General features: G+C 52.6%; 1 protein-coding gene across 1 annotated transcript in view; it reads left to right on the plus strand.

Moving 5' to 3' along the window:
- The window catches only part of LOC100350928 (inositol-trisphosphate 3-kinase B), a 99,702-nt gene that overhangs the window by 4,423 nt on the left and 71,694 nt on the right, over positions 1-23,585 (plus strand). The gene's annotated exons all lie outside the window — the stretch shown is intronic.

Below are 23,585 nucleotides of genomic sequence, written 5' to 3' on the forward strand. Positions count from 1 at the left end.
TTGAATTAAAGAGCCAGGAGTGAGGGCGGTATCTTTGCTGGAATGTTACATTAGATTGAACTGCTGGAGAGAAGCACCTGGGTGCTGTCTCCAGGCTAGGTACCTCCTGCTAGGTGAGCCTGTGGGCCAGAACACATGCTGGGCAGGTGTGCTGTCAGGTGCATCTCTGGGTTCATCACACTGACATCTCCCTCTGGCTGCAGCTGTAGACAGGAGTTTTTCTCCTCTGCATGGTTAATCTCAGTCATAGACTGTCTTCGCTGCAGGATCAGAGGACCTAACAAGACGTAAGTGATGGCGCTAGCACTGCTGACAGGGGCTGGACTTTGTCTTTGCTCCTCCAGAGTCTGGGGAATTTCCCAGCTCCATGGGGTGGGGTGGGGTGGGGGGGCTGTTGCGCTGCCTTGAGGGAAGAGTTGGCATTTTATTGTCAGTAGCCTTCTGACTTCATGTTGAATATCAAACACTAGTCACTGCACCTGGATCGTTTTCTCCTGCACAACTTGCTGTTTCCATGCCACGTCCCTCGCTAAGATGTCTGCACTCCAAAAGCATGCTTCTGTCTGATTCCGGGTCACAAGCCACAGTCTGAATTTGTGAAGGCCAAGCATTTCTCCTCCTGAAACTCTGCTTTCTGCTGATGACCTGGAGGCAAGTGTGCATGCAAAATCTGTCCCAGTCACCCTGGCATTTTGTGGGCAGCACAAGGCCTGCACCTGCTGTTGGCCATGGGCACAGCACCTTTAGGAGGGCGGTCCTCCTGGAAGGGGACGGTGGTGCAGAGCGGGTGGAAAATGCTCTCTGAAGGTGTGGCCCGCAGCCACAGCAGGTAGAGAACTAGTGAGTGAGGCGTGCGTGGACCCAGGCATCTTGTTCGTTGTGCAAACCCTGAAGCGTGGTCACACACAGCCACTTCAGCTCCTCCAGCTCTCCATTCGCCCTTTCTGGCTGCGGATTAGCAGCTGCGAATGGCTGATTACCAAAGTGGTTTATATGTCCTGTGTTTGGAAAGAGCTCTTGTCTGGAACTAAGTAAAGAGGAGATAAACAATGACAGGTGATCCTTTTGTTTCTCTCTTTTGCCGGAGGGCTACCAGCGGACAAATCAGAGGCTAAAGTGGTGTTTTCAAGTTAGCTAACAGCTCCCCAGGTAGCAAGGAGACTGGCTTGTAGTCCAGCCTGCCTCCCATCTCTAAGCGGGTTTTCAGACGCCCACAGCGGAGAGCCAGGGGAAGTTCCCCTGCCGGCTTCCTTCTCTGAATCATGTGAGGTGATGGGGAGTGGGAGGCGGGGGCGTAGGTGGGTCACCAGCTGGAAATTATGGGACCCTGGGACTTCTGAGCTTCGGTGGAGTGCTTACAGGATAAGGAAGGCTTGCGTCTCGTTGCACAGATTGTTAGGCCAGGGCCTTAGCTCGGACAGCAGAACATCTGCTCACTAGGCCAAAACTCACTTGACGGCCTGAGATTGATGTTTTGTCTACAGGGGCCAGACACCATGACCGACTGGGCGTTTGGGCTGGGTTCGAACCTGAGCTAGTGCCGTTGGCGGTTCTGCAGGGGCAGCACCAATGCCGTCCCGTCCTCCTTTCTGAACTCTGCCGCTTCCGTCCACACTGCTGGCCTGCGCCGTAGCTCTGCACGCTCGCTCCCACACGCCCGCATGCCCTAAGCCTCACGCAGGCCCACACACGCTCAGGCTCAGCGTCACTCTCCCGTCCGCTCACTCACACCCAGAGGTTTGAAGTGGCACGCTCAGCGTTCCAGGAGCACGAGCACGACCTTGGGGACGGGTTTTATGCCGCCACCCTGCCTTCCTGACCCTTTGGAGCCTCGTGTTCCTGCGGAGGAGCAGTCACTGTGTTGGACAGTGGGGGCTCCCGGGCGGCCCCTCCACACTCCCCGTTCTCCAGCAGAGCCTCCTCGTGTGAGCGCTGTGCTCTTTCACAAAACCACAACTAACAGTCAGCAGGTCCTCCCTCTCCTTTGTCTTTCCATTGCAGAGCACCTGGGCCATTGAACACCAGGCTTAAGGTACAGCATGAACGTATGGGTGCATCTTTAAAAAAAAAAAATCCCATGGCCGGCTCCACGGCTCACTAGGCTAATCCTCTGCCTTGCGGCGCCAGCACACCGGGTTCTAGTCCCAGTCGGGGCGCCGGATTCTGTCCCGGTTGCCCCTCTTCCAGGCCAGCTCTCTGCTGTGGCCAGGGAGTGCAGTGGAGGATGGCCCAAGTGCTTGGGCCCTGCACCCCATGGGAGACCAGGAGAAGCACCTGGCTCCTGGCTTCGGATCAGCGTGATGCGCTGGCCATTGGAGGGTGAACCAACGGCAAAAGGAAGACCTTTCTCTCTGTCTCTCTCTCACTGTCCACTCTGCCTGTCAAAATTAAAAAAAAAAAAATCCCAGATTTTATTGATGCATTCCAAAAACTTCTATCCATTTCGTGTACAAACAAAACAAAACAGCACAATACTGGGTTGGCTCCCTGGGGGGTTTATATAAGAAAGTACAGTATACATCTCCTGCCTTCTTGGAGCGTAAAAAAAAAAAAAAAAAAAAAGCCAGGGAAGCAAAATTGCAGTGCTCAGCCCACTTTTTGTATTGACTGATTTTGTTGTCTTTTTCTTTGTTCTGCTTTTTGCCCCCTTTTAGTGAGAAAATAACTCATACCCATGGGGGGAAAATGCCTCAGGATGTTTAAAATGTTTTACATGGTTTGAGAAAGCATATAAAAACTTGATTTTGGGGTAAACCAAACTGAACTTAAAAGCCTTAGAAAAGAATGCACTTTAAAAATTAAATCTGGTGGTGAGTGCTTGCAGGTGGGGAATTCTGGCCTGGATGAGGGTGTTGAAGGTGCAGACGGGTGGGACTGAGTTCAAGGCAGCCTTCTTCCCGTGCAGGTGTGTGTGAGCATGCTTCTGGCAAGACGTCCGCAGCTTCCAGGTCTAGGAGAACCCTGAGTCACTGACGTGAGGTCTGGGTGTTTCTCTGACCTGTTTGGGGATGAGGACACCAAGACCCAAATGGTGAAGGGGCCACAGGACACGCCTAGGCTCTGCCTCTTAGATTCATTTGGTTTTCTCCTTTTAAGATGTACCTATTTTAATTTTGTAAGTAAAGAAGATTTATTTATTTACTTGAAAGGCAGAGTGACAGCGAGGGAGGGTGAAGCAGAAGGAGCGGACCTTCCACCTGCTGGTTCACTTCCTGAATGCCTGGGGTAGCAGGGGCTGAGCCAGGCCACAGCCAGGGGCCTGGACCTGCAGCAGGGTGTCCCTTGTGAGTACGTGGGCCATCAGCTGCTGCCACATTAGCAGGACGCTGGATCAGAAGCACAGGGTAGTTGGGACTGGACCCAGACCCCCTGATAAAGGGATGTGGGTGTCTGAAGCAGCGGCTTAAGCTGCTGTCCCATAATACCCACCCCTGGAATTTGCATACGGCCAGGGGATGGCGCCCTGGAGTCCGTCTTGTTCGATTCCATGATGCTGTGATTCTGGACAGGATTCCAGACCAGCTGGATGTGCGGGATGCAGCGGGGTGCCTGGGCGTGTGACAAGATCCTTTGGTGTGGACCTCGGGCCACACTGAGGCCAGAACTGGGCGCCTTAAGTTTGTGCTTTCACACGAGGGCAGTTGATTGATTGGCCTCTTCAGAAGAATGGTTCTTGGTAGTTCAGCATTGGAAAGGCGTGGGCCACGATGGTCTGCACACTACTGAAGATTTCCATGAATATGCACACTGATCGCAGAGGCAGTGCAGGGAGGAGGCGAGAACGCCAGTCTGAAAGCACAGAACGCTCTGCGGCTTTGGGCCCCTCAGGTGTTTCAGCTGGGAAAGACAGAGCCAAAACAACATTTCCGAGACCTTGTTTTTTTTTCAAAGATGAAAGTACTTGGCCAGCTCAAAATTCTTTTCAAATAAAGGTGGGGTACAGAGAAAAAGGTTGCTTTTCAGCGTTGTCCCTTTTATGCAGGTGTGGAGGCTTTGCCAAGGTACAGCTCACAACTTTCCTAGCCTTTATGTTTTCCAGGGCAATCTCTCGAACCAACCACTTGGTTGCTGCTTTTGGAGCAATGCAATTGTGGTATTGCAAAAATCATTTTGGGGACTTTTGTTTTTAAGCGCTGAATGGCTGTGGAGTGACTTTTCTGATTTCTGTTGGCGCCTATCTCCAACTGTAAGTGCAGATTAGATTAGTCCTGTGTAGTTTATTTATATTCCTAGGAGTATTGATAACATTGTTGGGCTTGTTTTATCTTCTCCGGTTTCAGCTTGGTTATCAAAAGGTAGGATTTTAAATTATTGAATGGAAAGAGTTTTCTATCTTGGTAGGAAAGACTGTGTAGATCTGAGATCAGCAGGTGATTTGGGGTTAACTCAGGAACTAGAACGCTCTTGCTGTGTCACACGTCAGCACAGAGGGTTCTGGGGTTTTGTTGGAGAACTTGGCCTTGTAGGGTGGGCACGTTGTGCTCTCAGTCCCATGACAAATCGCCTGGCAGCGATTTTTCACGTTGTGCCGAGGTGGAGCTGGCAGTGTGAGCGATGTGTTTTTTTCCCCAAGCCACACCAAGCCCAACTGTGAGCTCCATGGCAGTGTGAACAGTCCTTTACTGTGTACCTGCTGCCTGCTTAGAATTTCGTATTCCCAGTTCTCCTGAGAGGGGTGTCCTTGCTGCGGCTGCACACTGTTAACCTACGAAATCAAGCGCCCGGGGCCGTGGCCCATCTCCACAGCATGGAGCAGAAACACCCAGCTCAGACTCAGCCCCGAGGCTCCCGTCCTGCTGACCATGGGCAGTCGCCGTGGACGGCGGGTGGAATCTGCCAGGCTGATCCCGTGACTGTATTCCAGCTCGACTTGCCGTGGTGCTGCCACCAGCCTTGCGTGTCCTCGAGGTCCTTGTCATCTCCGCACTGGACCTGCCTCATTCACCCTGGGCTGCAATGAGGACAGCAGCCCTGATGCGTTTCCGCAGAAGTGAACGCCGTTGTTCTGAAGACAGTTCACGTCTCCTTGGATCCAAGATACCATAAATACACAGGACCTCCTTAGGAAGCCAGGTCCCTGTGCTTGCTGTTAATAACCCAAACTTTCCTGTAGCTTCCATAAGGAAGCAGATCTGGGTCTGGGAGCGGCCCTGGGCTCATTTCCTCCTGTATCGTCCTTCTACAGCTGGGGGCAGCAGGTCAGAGCATTCACTGCACTTCTAGGACCCTTTTTACCTTCTTTTCACTTAAAAATCTCTTTTGTGGATAAGCTTCTTTTTCACCCTTAAAAATCCACCGGGGCTTTAAGATTAAAAAAAGCTTTTAAAATAAAAAAAAAATCATCTGAAAGGCAGAGTTGCAGAGAGGGAGAGACATCTTCCATCCGCTGGTTTACTTGTAACCCAAATGGCTGCAGTGTTCCGGATTGGTCCAGGCCAGAGCCAGGAGCCTGGAACTCCACAGCACGGGCCCCAGGCACGTGGGCCTCTTCCACTGCCTTCCCAGGTGCATTAGCAGTGAGCTGGATTGGAAGTGGAGCAGCCAAGACTTGAACCAGGCAGAGTGTGTTTGGAGAGGGCGCTGGGCCCCTTGGAAGAAATCTGTGCAGCAATGTCTGGATTTTGTTGAAGTTCCATTTTTATCCCACCCAGTCTAGTGCTGGAAAGAGGCCGGACTGGAGGTGCTTTCTGCAGGATTGGCGCTTCTGAGCGACCTGTGACCTCACAGGCTGGGAGGAGCCTGAGTTTGCCCATTTGGAATAAATAGGGCTAGTTTCTTGCAGCTGCCTCTTGTTCAGTGGCAGGGTTGGGGAGTCCTGTTTGGCTTAGACTCAGGGAGACAGGCTGAATAGCTTGGTCAGCAGGAGTGCACGGTGCCACAAGGGCCAAGGTCAGCCAGGACACCTTCTTGCAGAGTGTCTGTGTGGGAAGACCACTCCAAGGTCTCTTCCTCAAGCCAGGGCCTTCCTGGCCTGTGCGCTGAGGAGTGACTTGCGGTAGTGATTCCACTGGTACGCCGGCCCTTGGACTTTTGAGTAACTTGTCTGGCTTGTTTCTCTACAGTTCCATGAAGAATTCACTGTGAGAAATCTGATCTTTTCCCCTTGTTGGCTTTCCTTGGGCATTTTATTGACTTGATGTTACGTAATGGAAACCCATTCAACAACAGGTGTCTCTTCAGGCCACTATTCAGCACTGCATTTTGTATTTCCTGAAATGTTGACTTCTGTTTTGCTCCAGACCAGCTGCTAAGTGTGATACATAACCGAGAAGTAGGAGCCATGGATGAGGAGGAAGCAGAATGTACCTCCGTGTACATATTTGTGTTTGATTGATCTGGGGCAAGGGGAAGATGGGATTTTATTTTTCCATCTCTGAATATATAGAACGTGTCTCCACCTGGGCTGATGGCGGTGGATTTTCCCTTAGCAGACTCTCCCTTGTAAGCTCACTGTTACCCTATTAATCTAGCATTTTACTGTTGTGGTAAGATTCTGGGTGGAAAGGGAAAATGAAGTGATACAGCATGTCAAGCAGAGGAACTCAGATGATTTCGAATGACCTGGTGACCAAGATTAGGTAGGGTCTGATAAAAATATATGTGTTAACGACACAGGGTCAGGGCCCGTCCTTGGCCAAGAAGCAACACAGGGCGTGAAGTTGGTCTCATTGCATTGAGGGAGGCCACAAATGAGGTGCAGTTGCCTGTGGCTTGTTGGGCCCTGGGGTGATTTTCTTTCTTTATCCTTTTTTTTTTTTAAGGATTTATTTTTATTTATTTGAAGGGCATATTGACACAGTGGGAGGGACACACACACACACACACACACACAGTGAGGGAAAGATCTTCCACCTGTTGGCTTACTCCCCAGATGCCTGTAACAGCCAGGGCTGGGCCCATCTACTGCCTCCCTGGCACATTAGCAGGAAGCTGGACTGGAAGTGGAGCCGCTGAGACTTGAACCAGGCACTGCAATGTAGACTGCAGGCATCCACAGCAGCCCCTTAAACCCACTACCCACAACACCCACTTCTCTTTGCCCCTCCTAAAGGGTTCTCTGCATCCTGCCTCCTCCTATTTAGTTAGGATAAATAAACCATAAGAAGCTGTAATACATTTTATATTAGGAGTGCTTAATTGTTTTTTGCACACTGTGGGGTGCGGGGGAGTTTAGCACGCCCCCAGGCGGGGATTTGTGCCCTGAAGACTGGCCACAGGCTGGAGGAGGGGGCCCACCCCCGGCCCACCCCCCACCCCCAGCTCAGTCTGGGATCCTTCTTGGTATGCTGCAAGTTGGTGGGACCTGGGCAATGACCCGGGAGGTCACCGCACCCCCAGGCAGTTCCCAGCAAGTGTTTTTCCAATTTCCCTGACATTCTTTCCAGGCTCAGCTCAATTTGTTTTCATCTTCTCTATGGCAATTGATGACGGAATTGTAAGATGTATAATTCAGCAGGATCTCCTGTTAAGTGCTGCTTCGCCCATTGTATAGGAGCTGGTGTTTGCTTCTCTGCTTATGCACTGAGGTACAATGTTTTCTTTTTACAAGGTAGCTATTTGCATAGCAGATTTAATAAAATAGATGTATGGGGAAAGGCTGCAGGCTGGTGTGGAGGGGGAACTCAGGAGTATCACTTCTGTAATCCTTATCTAACCTGAATCTGTTAGCAGGAAACCGAAAAGGCCTGTGTATGACAATGAGATAAACAGTTTAATCTCTGAACAATGTCAAGTGGAAAATCCAGCCGCCTGCCAGTAGCTTAACAAGTGGCCAGGAGATTTGGTTAGGGACAAAGGATCCTGAGACCCAGCTTGCTGAGCCAAGGGCAGGAAAGCTGCTGGGTCTTAAAGCAGAGAGGTTGGTTAGGGGGATGCTGTTAGGCTTGAGAAACTACTAAACAATTCTTGCAGATTCAGAAGTTGGTAATGAGGGGACATTGTGAATGTAAGTGACGTTTTAGGCTATGTGAGCCCACTGGAACCTTTTTCTTTTTCTTTTCTCCAACATTAGCAGCAGCAGCAGCTGTGAGCATCTTGCAAATTCCAAATAGCTTTAGGAGACTCAGGGCCTTTCCTGAACACTGTACTGGGTGTCCTCCAGGAGCGCAGCTTTCTGGAAAGACTAGTGACTCTAGTCTTTCAGACTTCAGGTTTTTCAGATTCAACACTTGGCCTCCTTGTGTTTCAGTATGCTCATCTGTAAAATGGGCATATTGACAGCCTTCCAATTTCATGTAGTCTGTGGGTCTCAAATGAGGTAGTGTATATAGAGTCATTTGGGGAGTGTTTTATGACTGTATTATTTCCTGCCTAAATTAGTTTTTTTTTAATTTTTAAATTTTTAATTAATTTATTTTTTTGACAGAGTGGACAGTGAGAGAGAGAGAGAGAAAGGTCTTCCTTTGCCGTTGGTTCACCCTCCAATGGCCGCTGTGGCCGGCGTGCTGCAACCGGCGCACCACGCCGATCTGATGGCAGGAGCCACGTACTTCTCCTGGTCTCCCATGGGGTGCAGGGCCCAAGCACCTGGGCCATCCTCCACTGCACTCCCTGGCCACAGCAGAGAGCTCACCTGGAAGAAGGGCAACTGGGACAGAATCCGGCGCCCCGACCGGGACTAGAACCCAGTGTGCCGGCGCTGCAAGGTGGAGGATTAGCCTAGTGAGCCGCGGTTCCGGCCCTAAATTAGTGTTAAGTGTGAGTATTACGGTTTTGCTTTTAAAGTTTTCCAAAAAGTGGGAGGACAGGGCAGGCGCCACATTAGTGCCATGCAGTCTGACCTTGAGTTGAAGAGAAATAGCCAGGCTCTATGTCAGCAGCCATCGCCCTGTCCACAGCAAAGCTGCTCCCAAGTGGGTGTAGCCGTGGAAGTGGGGCCACCCTGGGGGCATCGAGGAGTGCATGCCTGGATGAAGCTGGCTCCACGTTGGCTGCGGGGCAGCCTCCTGTCTGAAGGCCTGGCCCCTGGATGTGGTTTGCAGTGGACATGTAAGTGTGGTGGACCCAGGGAAGGCTGCAGGAAGGCAGGAGGGGCCGCCCAGCAGGGGGCTGCAGCCCTGGAACAAGGCTGCCGGCTCCTGGGTGGTTAAGGGGAGGCTGCGTTCCCCTTGTGGATGCTTGATTCTCACAAACCCATGTGGTGATGTTCTCATCTGTGTCCTGCAAAGTCAGAGAGGAATTCAGCCAAGACTTGAGTTTTCATAGCACATACCACATCTGGTAAGCATATGCCGATGCCTCTTTGCACCCGGAAATCTCTGTGTCTTTCCACACGGAGCTGGGTCTCCCTTCTGGTGGCTGCTCACACCAGCAGCTGCCCAAACCATTTAACGTCGCTGTCTGGAGGCACCTGTGCTGGGCAGAATGGCTGAATTGATGCAGTCCCCGTCCTTGGGGATCTGCACTCAAACACAAAGCCAGTAGACGGCCTTGAGATCTGCGAAACTCAAGACCAAGTTGTATCGCCATTAAATAGCACAGCCATTACATAGGAGTGGATGAGTGATGACTTGAGGCTGGCGAGTGAAATGCAGAGTGTTTCAGCGTGCGTTGTGGAACAGGGAGCTGGGGCATTGGTTGGTGGAGCCGGGGAGGGGGTGTGGGGGAAAGGCCTTGAGGAGTTGGCTAGCTCTGTGCCAGGTGGTCAAACCAGGGACACTTCTGGATGCAAAGGCTCTGGGAGGTTGCCCCGGAGGAGGGCAGAGCCCTCCCCGTCCCAGGCCTCACTCCAGCACAGGGCCGTGTGCACCTGACGCTCAGCTGGTACAAGCTGCCCTGAGCCTGTGCCTCTTGAAGCTGCAGTGGGGCCTTTTGGTTCCCTCACTCCCACCTAGGCCGCCAGAGAGGGACCTGGCCTGGAAATCTCGGGAGGGACCTGGGCGCCTGAGTGTTGTGGAGCCTTCACCTAAGGAGGCATTCTGGAGGTGGACTGGCTGGGGGTAACATCTCACAGGTACCATGGGTGTGGGTTAAGGGCAGGTCTGGGGTTAAGTCTAAATGCTGCTGTTTCCTGACTGTGGGGCAGGGATCCAAGTACTTGAGCAATCCTCTGCCTCCCAAGCTGCATTGGCAGGAAACTGGATCAGGAGCTGAGGAGCTGGGGCTCGAATCGGCACTCTGCTAGGGATGCAGGTGTCCCAAGGGGTGGCTCACCACCCCCATTGCCTCAGCGCCGGCCCCTCCACTATTCTTTTGGGTGGAAGTGATGCAGGGCGCCCGGAGGAGGTGTTGCTTGCTCATGCTTGTCTTCCCCTTGCATTAATAGTGGGGTCTGGCAGTTCCCTGTGTTGAGGGTTGTAGGGGTGTATGCTGTGCTGGATCAAGCTTGGGAGTGTGGGGCCTCAGCCAGCCAGGCCTGCACATACACCCTCGCTGCGTCCCAGACCTTAGCAGAGACTTATCTTTAACAGGCTCTTGGAAGAGGGAATGAGATCATGTGCTCCAGGAAGAGGCACTGAGCAGGTGGGGAGCAGGGGTCACTTCCTCCGCTGTCTCCCAGGTACGAGGAGCATTGATGATTGGGTGCCCATCTTTGCCTTTATCAAGTGGCCCGAGTCACTGCAAATGTCCAGGATAATGACAGAGGCTCCAGGATTTATTTTTCCCAGGAGGCTCCTCAGCTGCGGGAGCAGCTTTGCTTTGTGACCAGGGCTCTTTGTGACCAGGGCTCCGCACCTGAAGCTTCAACAGCAGTCCCTTGTCCTCAGCTGCCAGCGAGGGTGTCAGGTTACACGCCCTGTGGACCAGCCTCCTTCTGTTCGGGTTTGGAGGTGGAAACTGGCTGAGATCACCAGGCATCCACAGGGCATCCTGTGCTGGGATAGGAGGCTCCCTCTCTGATCCTCCTGTCCCCCGGTTCCCTGGCTTTCTTTATGTGTCCCCAGAGCATGCAAGGGGGTGAAGATGCATAGGAAGCTGCTTTGTGTTGTCTCTGTGCACTTGAGTGATTTAATGGCTTCATCTCTTCCCCTGTGCCACACCTGGTGGCCAGGCCAGGCACAGGCTTATGAAAGCAGGCTCTTCTGAGATGAAAGAGGTGCTTTGCTTGCATGCAGACCAGGGGGCCCTAACACATGCACAGGGTCATTGAGGACCAGAGACCTGGTGGAGTCTCTGAAGTCCTCTTGGCATCACCTGGGTGCCCCGTACTCCCCAAATCCGAGGCTGTGCTTTGCTGTTGTCCTCAAGGTGGTGGAGGGGTAGAGTAGAAGGCAAACCTGGTCGGGTGGCTGGACTGAGTCCCCGGGAGACCCACGGGAAGCCAAGTGGACACAGCGGGAGCCACCTTGTGACAGGTGCCATTTGAGCAGCACACATTGACGTCAACAAAGTGCTGGGCACCCCGGTCTGCAAACACAGGCTTCTGTTTCACAGTGGCCATGGGAAGTGGAAATCACTTTCCTTCTGGCTGCAACATGGAACAGGCAGCCTGCAGGACTGACCATTGGGGTTCTGATCTCTCCTGGTCGTGAGTTGTCCTCTCAAGCCTTCTGGAAGTCCAGGACCCCAGGATGGCTGTTAGGAGTCTGGGTAGAGCTTGCAGGCACTGAACATGCTGTTTTGGGGCCGTGCCCCCTTCTGGAGAGATGTGTTCCCCCCTGGCCTGCACTCACACCTTCCACCCCTCAGCCTCCGTCTGCCCTGTGCAGGACAGCCGGTGATGTCTGGGAGGAGTGTGACTGTGGGAAGAGCTGGGCTCAGAGGAGGTCTGATGGCTGTGCGTGCAGGACAGGAATTGCCTTATTGCCCCAGCCTGGAAATGTACACGGGATGGTAATGAGTTTGGATCCCTGGCTGAAGCCACGTGCAGCGGTGTCTGGGATGTTGTTTGCCTCTTAGTATTCCACTGTGTGTTACAAGTCTGCCTCCTGCCCCCAGGAGCCGCCCAGAGACCTAGCATCCTTTCCTTGGCATTCAGGACTGGCCTAGATTTTCTGGTCTATCACCATTGGCTTCAAATACCACATCCTTTGGGGAAGGCAAGAGGTGTGGCGGCAGGGAGCCCTAAAGCTCCTCGTGGGTTACCATGATAGGAGGCGCCGAGTGGACCATGTGGTAGGCTGCGGGAGGACCATTACCCTGGCAACTCACTGTAGTTTGGGGACATGTGACACTGACTTTGGAAAGATTTCAGGAATGTCAGAAAATAATGCAACATGAACTGACCCCATAGCCAGGTACTATAAAAGGGAAAGTGGATCCCAAGTATGGGTTTATGCTTTTTCATTTGTTTACTTTCATCTTATTTGAAAAGCAGAGAGACAGACAAAGATCTTTGATCTGTTGGTTCACTCTCGAAATGCCCACAATAGCCAGGGCTGGGTCAGGTCAAAGCCAGGAGCCAGGAATCTTTCTGGGTCTCTCCAAGTATGTGGCAGGGACCCAACTCCTTGAGTCATTGTCTGCTGCCTCCCAAGGTGCACGTTAGCAGGAAGCTGGCGTCAGGACTTAAACCCTTGGACTCCAACATGGGATACAGGTGTCCCAAGTGGTATCCGAACTGCTGTGCCAAATGCCTGCCCCCCAAATACAGCTTTTAAAAAGTGGGGACCTGCACTGTGGCATAGCTGGTAAAGCTGCTGTCTGTGATGCCAGCATCTCACATGGGCACCTGTTTGAGTCCCGGTTCTTTGACTTCTGATCCAACTCCCTGATAATGTGTCTGGTAAAGCAGTGGAAGGTGGCCCAAGTCCTTGGGACCCTGCACCCACATAGGAAACCTGAAAGAACTCCTGGCTCCTGGCTTCGGTTTGGTCCAGCCTTGGCCATTGCAGCCATTTGGGGAGTGAACCAGTGGATGGAAGATTACTCTCTCTCTCTCTCTGTATCTTCTTCTCCCTCTCCCTCTCTATGACTCTGCCTTTCAAATAACTAACTAACTAAATATTTTTTAAAAAAGTACACAAAGCCTAGGATGGAGGAGACCTGGCTCATCAACACTGCTTATGAAATACACTGTGGGTTGTAATTTAGTGTGAGTTCACCGTGAATTGGCTGTGCGGTGCAGCTGTGTGAAATGCTGAGCAACCTTAGGATGCACAATAACTAAAAATAGCAGCAGCTGTGATTTCGGAAGCACCATTGTGTGCCAGGTATGTTCCATCAATCACTTCTTCTAATTTTTGCAAGGTATGTACATGGGGACTTCTTAAGTTTCTTGGTAGCAGTTGGTGCTGTGGCATAGTAGGCCAAGCCTCCTCTTGACACGCCGGTATTCCATATGGACACTATTCGAGTGTTGGCTTCTCCTTTTCCAGTCCAGCTAATGTGCTTGGAAAAAAAGCAGTGGGTGGCCCAAGTGCTTGGGCCCCTGCACTCAGGTGGGAAGACCCAGATGAAGCTCCTGGCTCTTAGCTTCATATCTGCTCAGCTCCGGCCATTGAGGCCATTTGCAGAGTGAACCAGCGGGTAAAAGACCCCTCTCTATGTCTATCCGTCTCTCAGTAACTCTGCCTTTCAAATAGATAATAAATAAATCTTAAAAAAATTTCATGGTGAATGGAAGTAGCAGATGAGTTTATTTTAGTGCAACACCTTGAAACCAGGCATACTCAGGCCTTCAAAAATGCATATTGTGAAAAAACAATGCGTGGGTCCCAAATTTTTTTGTGCCCAAGTAAACCTGCCTTCTTACCCTGTAAACTTCTGTTTGTATTATCTTCTGCATGTCACAGTGAGTAGAGAAGTCATCCAGTGGAGCCCGTAGCTGGCCGATGGCAGGGTTGGGACATGAACACATTCAAATCTCCAGAGGCTTGCCCTGTCCTTACTGCCATCCATCGGCTGCCTTGGAGGACAGAGGGGAGGCAGTGGGGCTCTGTGCAGAGCGAGCTCTGAGTTCGCTTCTGGGCTTTGAGCTCCTGGAGCAATGGGGACTGATTATAGTGATTGCAGAGGGAGCTGGGTGAGACGTGGAGGGAAATGGGTTGGGTGTTGCCTGGGAAATGTTAGATTTGGGGAAGGGGAAGAGAGATGTTCTCATGGTTGCCCTGGAGTGGTGCAGTGGCTTTTCAGTCTGGTTAAAGATCAATTTTCTATTGCAGAGGTGGAACTGAGAGAGGATTCTTTTCCTTCCAAATGAATGGGCCTTTGTTCAAAAACAAGGACTTAATAGGCAGCGGTAGCAAAAGGGACCTTTTGGAGCTGCCTGCAGCCCCAGGCTGGTAGAAAAAAAAAGGGGGGAGCTCCTAACCTTAAAGGCAGAGAGGGTGACGCTCCTCTCTGGGCAGGGAGGCTGCTTGGGGGGAGGGGAGGGGCTCACAGCAGGTGCAGAGCACAGACCTGTCCACAGAGCCTGTCCTGCTGCCTCTCCACTGCACTGGGCACACTCGACACCCTTCTGCACAGCACCCAGAGCCCGGCACCCCATCCAGGTCTCCCACGTGGACTGCAGGAACCAGAGTGGTGGAGCCATCATTTTCTGCCTCCCAGGGTGCACGTTAGCAGGAAGCTGGGAGCCGGGCTTGAATCCAGGAGCTTCAGTGTGGGAAGTGGAGTCCCAAGCAATGTCTGAGCTGCTGCGCTAAAACCCTGCCCCTGCACTTAGTTCTTAAAGAAAGTGCAGAGCTGTCTTCCAGGGGACCTGCACAATTTTTCCATCCCCACAGGGAAGTCTGAGTGATGCCGTCCCTCCACACCCTCGCCAGCACCGGGCCTTGTCATTCCTCTTCAGTTTTAACCACTCTGACAGGTTAACTCATTGTGGCTTTAATTTGTTTTTCCCTAGTGGCTAGTGATGTCCAGCACTTTTTTATAGTCTTATTTACCATCCCCTTCCATGAAATGTTCTGGCCTTAAAAAAAAAAAAAGCCACAGAGGTGCTGTGGAAACAGGGGCAGGGTATCTAAAGCCTTGAGTCCCTGTGCAGTCTCTGCATCTCAGGCTTCGAGTGGTGGTGGTGGTAGGGGGGGTCCTTTCTGCCCTCGGAGTTCTGGGACTCCAAAATAGAGCAGTGGCCCTTGGTGGGTACCTGTGGTGGGAGCTGTGGTGTGTAGGGAGCCAGGGTGGCGGCCCCGGCCCACACAGCATCACCGCCCAGCCTGTCTCCCCAGCAGCCCGCCCAGGCTGACTCACAGGTGCCATATTTAGGGAAAGCCAACTATTGATTGTCCTGCCTGGAAATAAAAAGGAAAACAAAGCAGCAGATGGGGGAGGGGTGTCTCCTCCCCATCTCCTTCCATCTCCCTCTGGGCCTCTCTGAAAGAAAGGAGCAGGGGGCTGGAAACCAAGGGCCGCAGTAGAGCAGCCGGCACCCCCTGAACCTACCTGCTCTGTGCACGGGGGGCCCGTCCACTCCAGGTGTCCTCCTGTCTCCGGCCGGGCGGATTCCTTCTCAGTCCAGCTCAGACTGGAATGAGTGGGCTCCCCTTCTGCCACTGGCCTGTCCCTCTTGGTGTCCTTCCAGGCTGGGCCTGCGCTTCGGGTTCGGTTTTGCAACATGGTCATGCTGAGGGTCCTGGGAAGGCTTCTCCTTTTTACTTGAATTAAACAAACAAGAATAGTTGGGTATACAGTTTAGAACTGCTGAACAGATGGTGACTGGAGCAATTGTTCTCTCTCAAACCAGCAGCACGTTTCACCCTTTGCAGATCGAAGGCCGGCAAGCAGGGGCCTTGGGTCTGCTGCCGGTCCGTGTCCCTGCAGGGGCGTGTGGTCTCCGCTGGGAAGCCGGGGAGATGTTACCTGCTTGAGAGGATCTTTATGCTTGTCTTTCTGCCTAGTACTCCACACGGGGTTTGGGGTGTGTGTGAAAGAAACCATCTTTTTCTTTTTTAAAACTTATTTATTTGAAAGAGTGTCTTTCTCTCTCTCTCTCTTTCACACACACACACACACACACACACACAGATTTTCTATCTGCTGGTTCACTCCCCAAGTGGCTGCAACAGCCAGGACTGGGCCAGGTTGAAGCCAGGATCCAGGAGCTTCATCTGGGTCACCCACATGGGTAGCACCTAGGTCATCTCTGCTGCTTTTCTCAGGCACATTAGCAGGGAGCTTGATTGGAAGTGGAGCAGCTGGGACGCAAACCATGCCCATATGGGATGTCGGCATCCCAGAGGGTGACTTTACCTGCTACGCCACAGTACCAGACCCAGAAGCCATCTTTAGTCTGGATTTAGTGAGTCACACGGAATGAACAAGTGTAGTTGTTTCTTGCTGGGTATCATGGGGTATGACATTTATAAACTCTCCTTTGGTGAATTTGTATAAACAGTCGGTCACAAAGAAAGTGTTGTCTTCTAAGATTTTTTGGAGAATGAGCAGAGGATTTTCCCATGTGTCTGCTGAGCCTGTGTGTTGGGAACAGTGAGTCTCGTGAACACAGATGGTTCCGGCTGTCCGGCGAGCCCGGGGCCCAGGAAGCAGCTCCAGCACACTGCAGCCATCATTTGGCTGGGCCCAGGTCCAGAGGTGCAGCTGAATCAGAGGGTGGTTTAGCTCAGACTCTTCGGGTTTGGTACATTTTGAAAACCTAGGTTTGATGTTTTCAAGTTGTTGAATAGGTGTTTTTAAAGATTTATTTTATTTATTTGAAAGGCATGTGACACAAGAGAGGGAGAGACAGAGACAGAGAGAGAGAGAGAGAGAGAGATCTTCCATCTGCTGGTTCCCTCCCCTAAATTGCTGCAATGGCTGGGGCTGGGCCAGGCCAAGACCAGGAGCCTGAAACTCCTGGATTTCCTGCATGGGTGACTGGCACAAGCACTCGGGCCATCTTCTACTGCCTTCCCAGGTACATTAGCAGGAAGCTGGATTGGAAGTGGAGCAGCCAGGACTCAAGCTAACCCTCCAGTATGGGATGCTGGTATTACAGGATTATTATACATATATTATTAGAGGTATTATATTAGCTTGTTGCACCACAACGCTGGTCCCTGAATACATTTTTAACTCTTGCTATGTTCCTGATTCAGATTTAGATTTGGTGTTTGTGTTTGGTTTGAGTTTGATTACACAAAATGTACTGCAGCTGTTGGTGAGCAGTGTATTTTGATTCAAGTCACTTCTCCAGATAGCATCAGTGTTATAAAATTTATTTCCTGTGAACTAGCCTTTTTCCAGGATGGTTGTGTGTGTCAATCTCTGGTTTCGTAAATATTCTGCCTGAAAAGTTCCCAGACTTGTATTTGTGCTTTGCCATGATGTAGAAGTGGTAAGTTCTTAACACTAAAGTCAGCAGAGGTTTTGCTAAATACAATGTGTGGATTTTGTCTTGTTGGTACCAGGTAATTGCTTGCAGTGAGCTAGCATTCGGGAAGTAGTGAGCTAACTCCTCACTCATGCAGTCCACGAACATTCAGTGTGTGCTAGCAGGTGGGAGTATATTTATAAGTAAAGCTTATGTGTGTGTGTGTGTATATATATATATATATATATATATATATGTAAACGAGATGTCTACAGTAGCAACAGAGAACCTTCTGGAAGGTTTTAGAAAGTCTGCTCTGATGCAGTTTAGTGTTACAGTACCTAACATTTATGGGGCAAACACTGAATGAGTGGTTAAGTGACAGTGACAGAGGAGTCAGAACATGAACTCAGACTTGCTTCCTCCAGCACATGAACCTTTGGCACTAGGGACGTTTGGAGCCCAGATGAGGGGGCTGCATCTCGGACCAGTAGCATCTCCCCCAAGTTGTGATGACTTCAGCTGTCTCCAGACATTGTCAGATGTTGCTGGAGGGTCCCTCGTCCCTGGATGCAAACGCTGCCCTAGGGCTTGCCCTTGTCACCACTGCTGTCTACACTTCCCAGTTAAGTGAGTGCTTAGTGCGGGATAAGCGTGTTTACAGTGGAGTCCAGATTCCTGCTGGAGGCAGAGGACACATGTCAGCACCGTCTGGGCTTGCAGGGAAGAGTCCATCTCACAGAAGGAGCCCTGTGAGCTGAGCTTTGAAGGACTTGGACTGCTCAGAGAAAGGGAAGAATACAGGAGCCGCGCGGGACCCCAGGGCACAAAAGCAGGAAGCGGGAGGAAATAGGGCAGAGGGAGGGGATGACAGGCCACTCGCTGTGGGCCCTTGGTTTCCCTCCTGATTGCTGTTTGCTTGTTTACTCCCTTGGAGCAGCAAGCAAGCCAGTTCATGGCAGCCTTCCTTCAAACTGAGGGTGGTGTGTGGGTCAGCAGGGGCCAGGTTGTGCTGCAGTAACAAACAAGCCTGTACGGTCGGTGGTGGAAAACAGGCTGGGTATATTCCTGCCCTTGCTGCATCCCTGCTGTGTGGGGCTGGCCGCGAGCTCCTCTCCATTGTTGTCCTCACCCTGTGGCCCCAGCGGATGGTGCCTGTCCCCATGGCAGAGGGAACAAGAACTTGGCGATTGCATCCTGACCCCTAAAGCTGCAGCCCCGAGGAGAGACCCACCTCCCACCTCTGCTCACATTGGATTGACCACGTGAGTCTTGTGTTCTCACCTAATTTTCTTTAAAGATTTGTTATTTTTATTTGAAAGGCAGAGTTGGAGAGCGACAGAGACAGAGACAGAGAGAGAGAGGAGGTCGTCGATCCGCTAGTCCACTCCCCAAATGGCTGGAGCCAGGCCAGGCCGAAGCCAGGAGCAGGAGCTTCATTCAGGTCACCCGCATGGTTGCAGGGGCTCAAGCACATGGGCCATCTTCTGCTGCATTCCCAGGCCAGTGGCAGGGAGCTGGATCGGAAGTGGAGCAGCTGGGACTGGAACTGGCACCCATATGGGCTGCCCGCACTGCATCCTCAACTAATTTTAAGGGGCAAAAGAGTCGGCCTACTGTGTGCTTGGGGAAATGACCTGGGACTCAGCCTGAGTCTGGTACCTGGAAAGAGCACCCATATGGGCTGCCCGCACTGCATCCTCAACTAATTTTAAGGGGCAAAAGAGTCGGCCTACTGTGTGCTTGGGGAAATGACCTGGGACTCAGCCTGAGGCTGGTACCTGGAAAGAGCCAGCATGCATGATGTGGCATCCTCCGTGTGCCAAACTCAGTGAGAATTTGCTGAGCAAAAAGGGAAAATTAGACTGCTAAGATTCCAGAAAAAGTGAGTTCTCTGAATCAGCCACAATAGGGCCTTGTGGGTTGGGACCAGGTCACAGACCCTCCTTTTGAGAGTTGGGACGTTGTGGGTGGGAGCGCAGGGTGGGGGTTCTTGGAGCAGGCATGAACCTGGGTGTGGAGGGCCGCTGCCCTGAGGTGCGTGGTTGCTCCTGAGGACGCTGGAAGTATCTAAGCATCCGACCGCCCCAGAGCTTTCGCTGGCTGTCCCTGTAGTAAGCCCGAGGCAAGTGCTGGGCAGCAGGATGGTGTCCGTTGTGCGTCTGAGAGATGCCAGCAGCGGGGAGGCTGTAGGAAGCCCAGACAAAGGCCTCATCCACCAAGGCGCGTTCTGCTCGCCAGAAACTTCCAGACCACGACTGTGTCGCCGGCCCTGGGGTGAGGAGATAGAGCGGGAGCCGGGCTGCACCGGGTCTAAAATGGGATGAAACCGGAAACCTGTGGGGAGGATGCAGCCCTTGTCACCCCTCGGCAGAGGGGGCACCGAGGCCTTAGAAAAACACAGATAAAAATAGTAGTCGTTTGCCACTTCCCTCCCCAGTAGAATGTTGTCTCCAAACCTGGCTGCTTCCGAACATCTTGGCTGTGGCGTGCAGGAGCGGGAGGGAGGGGGTACTGGCATCCCTCAGAGGCACACAGAGTTGGCAGTGGGGGGAGGCCTGGAATAGGGGCTGGGGTCTTACCAGAGTGTGTGTGTCTGTGATAGGTGTCAGAATTTCTGGATGTGTGCATATGGGTGTGTGCTTGTGTATACACGTAGTATGGGTGTGTGGATGCATGGATGGTATGTATAGGTGCTCATGAACATGGGGCTGCACACACGTGTTCATGTATGTGCGTCTATGGGGTCATGGCATGTACACCTGTAGTCGTGTGTGTGTGTGTGTGTGTACACGTGGCTGGCCGTGGGCAAGTGCCCCCGTGGGAGGGGTGCTGGGAGCTGTGTGCAGCAGGAGCGTTACTGACCATCCTGTGGTTTGCTGATAGCCGCCTGAGCGAGGCTGTGTGTGCTTCCTCCCTCCTCCGCAGATGCTGCGGTGCACCCAGGGAGGTGTGGCAGCTCTCTGGCATTGCACACCTCCGGCTTATACTGTCCTTTTCTCAGAGGGCAGCTGGCTTTTGGGAGCTCCAGCAGGCGGCACTGGGCCAGATCCTGTGGCTGCGGGTCGGCACAGCAGATGGGCTGGGGCAGGGGCGTGCGGGGCCAGGCTGAGCACCTGCTCCTCTTCCTGCCAGGCTGCTGCTCCCTGCATCGTTGCGTCCCACCATGGTCCGCGGCATCCCGCTGAGCCAGGTGTTTGCGAGTGTTCAGGCCCTGTGAGTGGTCTGAAGAAAGGAGGTCTGGGGGGATGGTGCAGGAGCCCAATGTCTCCCCTTCTTTCCCCGTTGTCTGCTCAGGGGCAAGCTGCTCATGCGCAGACACTCTGCTTGTCCTAGGATTGCGATCATGCCCAGGGGGACTGAGTTAGGTGAGGGTTCAGACTGCTGTGGGCCTCACAAGCGCCTGCACTTCCCGGGGGAAGCTTCTGGCCTGCTGGGACCTGGGCAGCAGTGGGACTCAGAGAGGGGCCTGCCTCCTAGGGCAGCCATGTCCACCCCGCTGTGGTGGGAAGGTGGTTTAACTGGGCTCCGCTCAGAGCCCCTGCCCTGAGGGCTCTGGAAGACACAGGTGCTGTGTAGAAAACCAAGACTGTTATCTTGCTCTCAGCCACACCCCACGGGAAACCTGTAGCCCTTCCTCTGGGGAGCTCTGGGGCCAGCCCTAGCGAGCTTCCTGTGAGGCGGAAGACCTTCCTGCAGGGGAAGAGAAGAAAGGGAAATGGCCACCCCAACACTGGGCTTCCTGCTTGCCTAGCGGGGCTGTGCAGTGCAGGAAGCCCCCTCCTCCCCTTCTCGCCTGCATCTCTGTGTTGGGGGCTGGGGCGGGGGGAGGTAGGGGGTGTGAGGGATACCAGGGAATGGCGGGCACCTCCATAGGTTCAATGCACACCTCAGAGGGGGGATGGGCAGTACTCCCAGGGAGCCTCTGGTGGGCAAAGGGCATCTGTCACCTCACCTCTGTGACCAGTGCTAGGAGGTAGGTAGGTTTCCGGGTTATTTCTGGTTATGAGCAATTTCCTTTGGGCAGCTTTTCCAAATGGGGCATGAATGGCATTGGAGGTGAACATTGCTGTTGTTTGGGACAGTCCCGCACACTGCAGGACACTGGCCTCTTTGGCCCTGGGGCACTGTTGACCAGTAGCAGTAACTGGTACCCCCAACACACACACACACACACACACACACACACTCTTCCAAACATCCTCTAGGACTGGGGTGGGTACTACATCTGGGTAGCAACCACTGTAGGAACTGTTTTTTGTTTTAAATAGATTTTTGTTTACTTGTTTATTTGAAAACCAGAGAGAGACAGGGCCAGGGCTTAACTTGCTGTACCGTAGTGTTGACTACAGCAAAGAGTTATGTGCTTTGGCAAAATCTCGGGAGAATATCAAGTGGGAATCAAAGGGCTTTTTTTTTTTTTTTTTAAAAAAGATTTATTTATGTATTTGAAAGAATTATACAGAGAGGAAAAGCAGAGAGAGATAGAGAGAGAGGTCTTCTATCCACTGGTTCACTCCCCAATTGGCCACAACAGCCAGAGCTGCACTGATTTGAAGCCAGGAGACAGGAGCTTCTTCCGGGTCTCCCATGTGGGTACAGGGGCCCAAGGACTTGAGCCATCTTCCACTGCTTTCCCAGGCCATAGCAGAGAGCTGGATCAGAAGTGGAGCAGCCAGGACCCGAACCAGTGCCCATATGGCTGGCATTGCAGGCTGCAGCTTTACCCACTATGCCACAGCACTGGCCCCAAGGGTTTATTTTTTAAGGGGGGGTGGGGCTAGGAGATTAGGATAAGATGGAGGATGTCAGACTGAGAACTGTCCCATCAGCTTGGACAGCCCTGATTGAATTGTTTTAAGTGACAAAGTTTCATCTCTCATCCTACTTATGAGCACCCTCAGTGTTCCCTCTGGGGCCAGCTTCATGGGGTGTGACCAGCACCCTTGTGCAGGCCCCTCCTGCTGAAATGGTTCACACTTCCTATTGGAATCTTTGGGGGTGTGTTTTGTAAGGGAAGTCCACCGGGACCAACAAGCATGAGCCCGCTGGGCTGGTTCCCACTTGGCTTCTGCCCCTTACCCCCCAGTAACTGCCGACACCTTTGACCCCATTAGGGACCTGGGCAGGAGATTTCCAGGGGAACAGGATCAGTGCTGCTGGTATCCCAAGGTAGGGCGTGGTGGCCATTCCTTCCCCAGGCTGACAAGACCACAAAGTGGGCAACTTGGCTTGGAAGCCTCCACCTCCCTCCGGGTCCAGTTACCAACATGCTGGGCACAGGGGTTGGAATCGCTTTGTATCTGGTGGTCTTGAGGACAGGGGACCTCTTGCTTCCAGCCTGGCAAGAGGGGAACACCGTAGCCACCCTGAGCAGCCTCCTGGCATCCTGTGTGGGTCTGCATTCACCCAGAGAGTATTTCCGGTGCTCCAGGGAGCATGACATTAAATAACAAACAGGAAACAGTGCAACAGTGTGAGAGACTGCAGGATAAGGGCAATGGTTTGATATTTTAGTACCTTTCATGGCGCCTTTTCCTGTTCTTTAAACGAGGGCTCTGCGTTCTCACTTTGTACCAGGCTCTGCAGATTATGTAGCCAGATATTTATGTAATGTTTACCTGCAATTTCTGTTGAGTTTTCCCCTCCTGTTTCTGGAAAGAAAAAAGGCAGGCAATTGAAAGGGCTCCCTGCGAGCACAGGGACTTGCATCCATCTTCTCCCTTCCCTGGTTGCTGGCAGCCCTCCCCAAACTTCTTTTCCAGTGCCACCCGTCAGCACAGCGTTTTCCAGAGCAGACAGGCCGGGAAGACAGGCTTGCCCGTTGCTGAGATGCGGCTGATGGGCGGTGAGCCTTCCTGCCAGGGAGCTATTGCTTCATGGGCATGAGTTGTGGGACCCGCTCTGGGGGGAGCGCTGGGCCCGGGCGGGATGCTGTTGGGATATTACACAGGAGTCATAAAGTAAGCTTCCAGGAAATGAGAGGCTCCATCCACTGTCACCAGCAAGCTTAATAAGGGACTGTTTGTGAACCGGGTAGTGCTGTACCAAAAGGTAAACACTGTCCCCTCCATTGAGGGTCCTGAGAAGCTGACCTGACCACAGATAAGGAGTCTGGAGAAAGCGTACCACCTTCTTGCGGTAGCATCTGGAGCTGTCCTTAGGCCTGGTGCAGCTCTTCGGTATGCAAAGGATGGAAATACCGGCACCTTTTCCTCTTCCACCTCTCAGGATGGGACACGGTTGAATGCACTGCTGGGCCCCCAGCAGACGGCTGCTCAGGCTCCCTGCCCCATCAGCTGTTTGAACAATCCCTTAGTTACTGGGCTCCTGCACTGGCTAACTCGTTAGCATAGCAGAGTTACTCAGAAACCCAGATGTCTTCCACATCTCCCTCTGCTCTGTCTTCAGGGCATGTCGGCTCTTGTCTTCTGGTGGTCCCAGAAGGGCTGAT

Source organism: Oryctolagus cuniculus, chromosome 13, assembly GCF_964237555.1.
Source record: "Oryctolagus cuniculus chromosome 13, mOryCun1.1, whole genome shotgun sequence".
In the NCBI taxonomy this organism is placed as follows: domain Eukaryota; kingdom Metazoa; phylum Chordata; class Mammalia; order Lagomorpha; family Leporidae; genus Oryctolagus; species Oryctolagus cuniculus.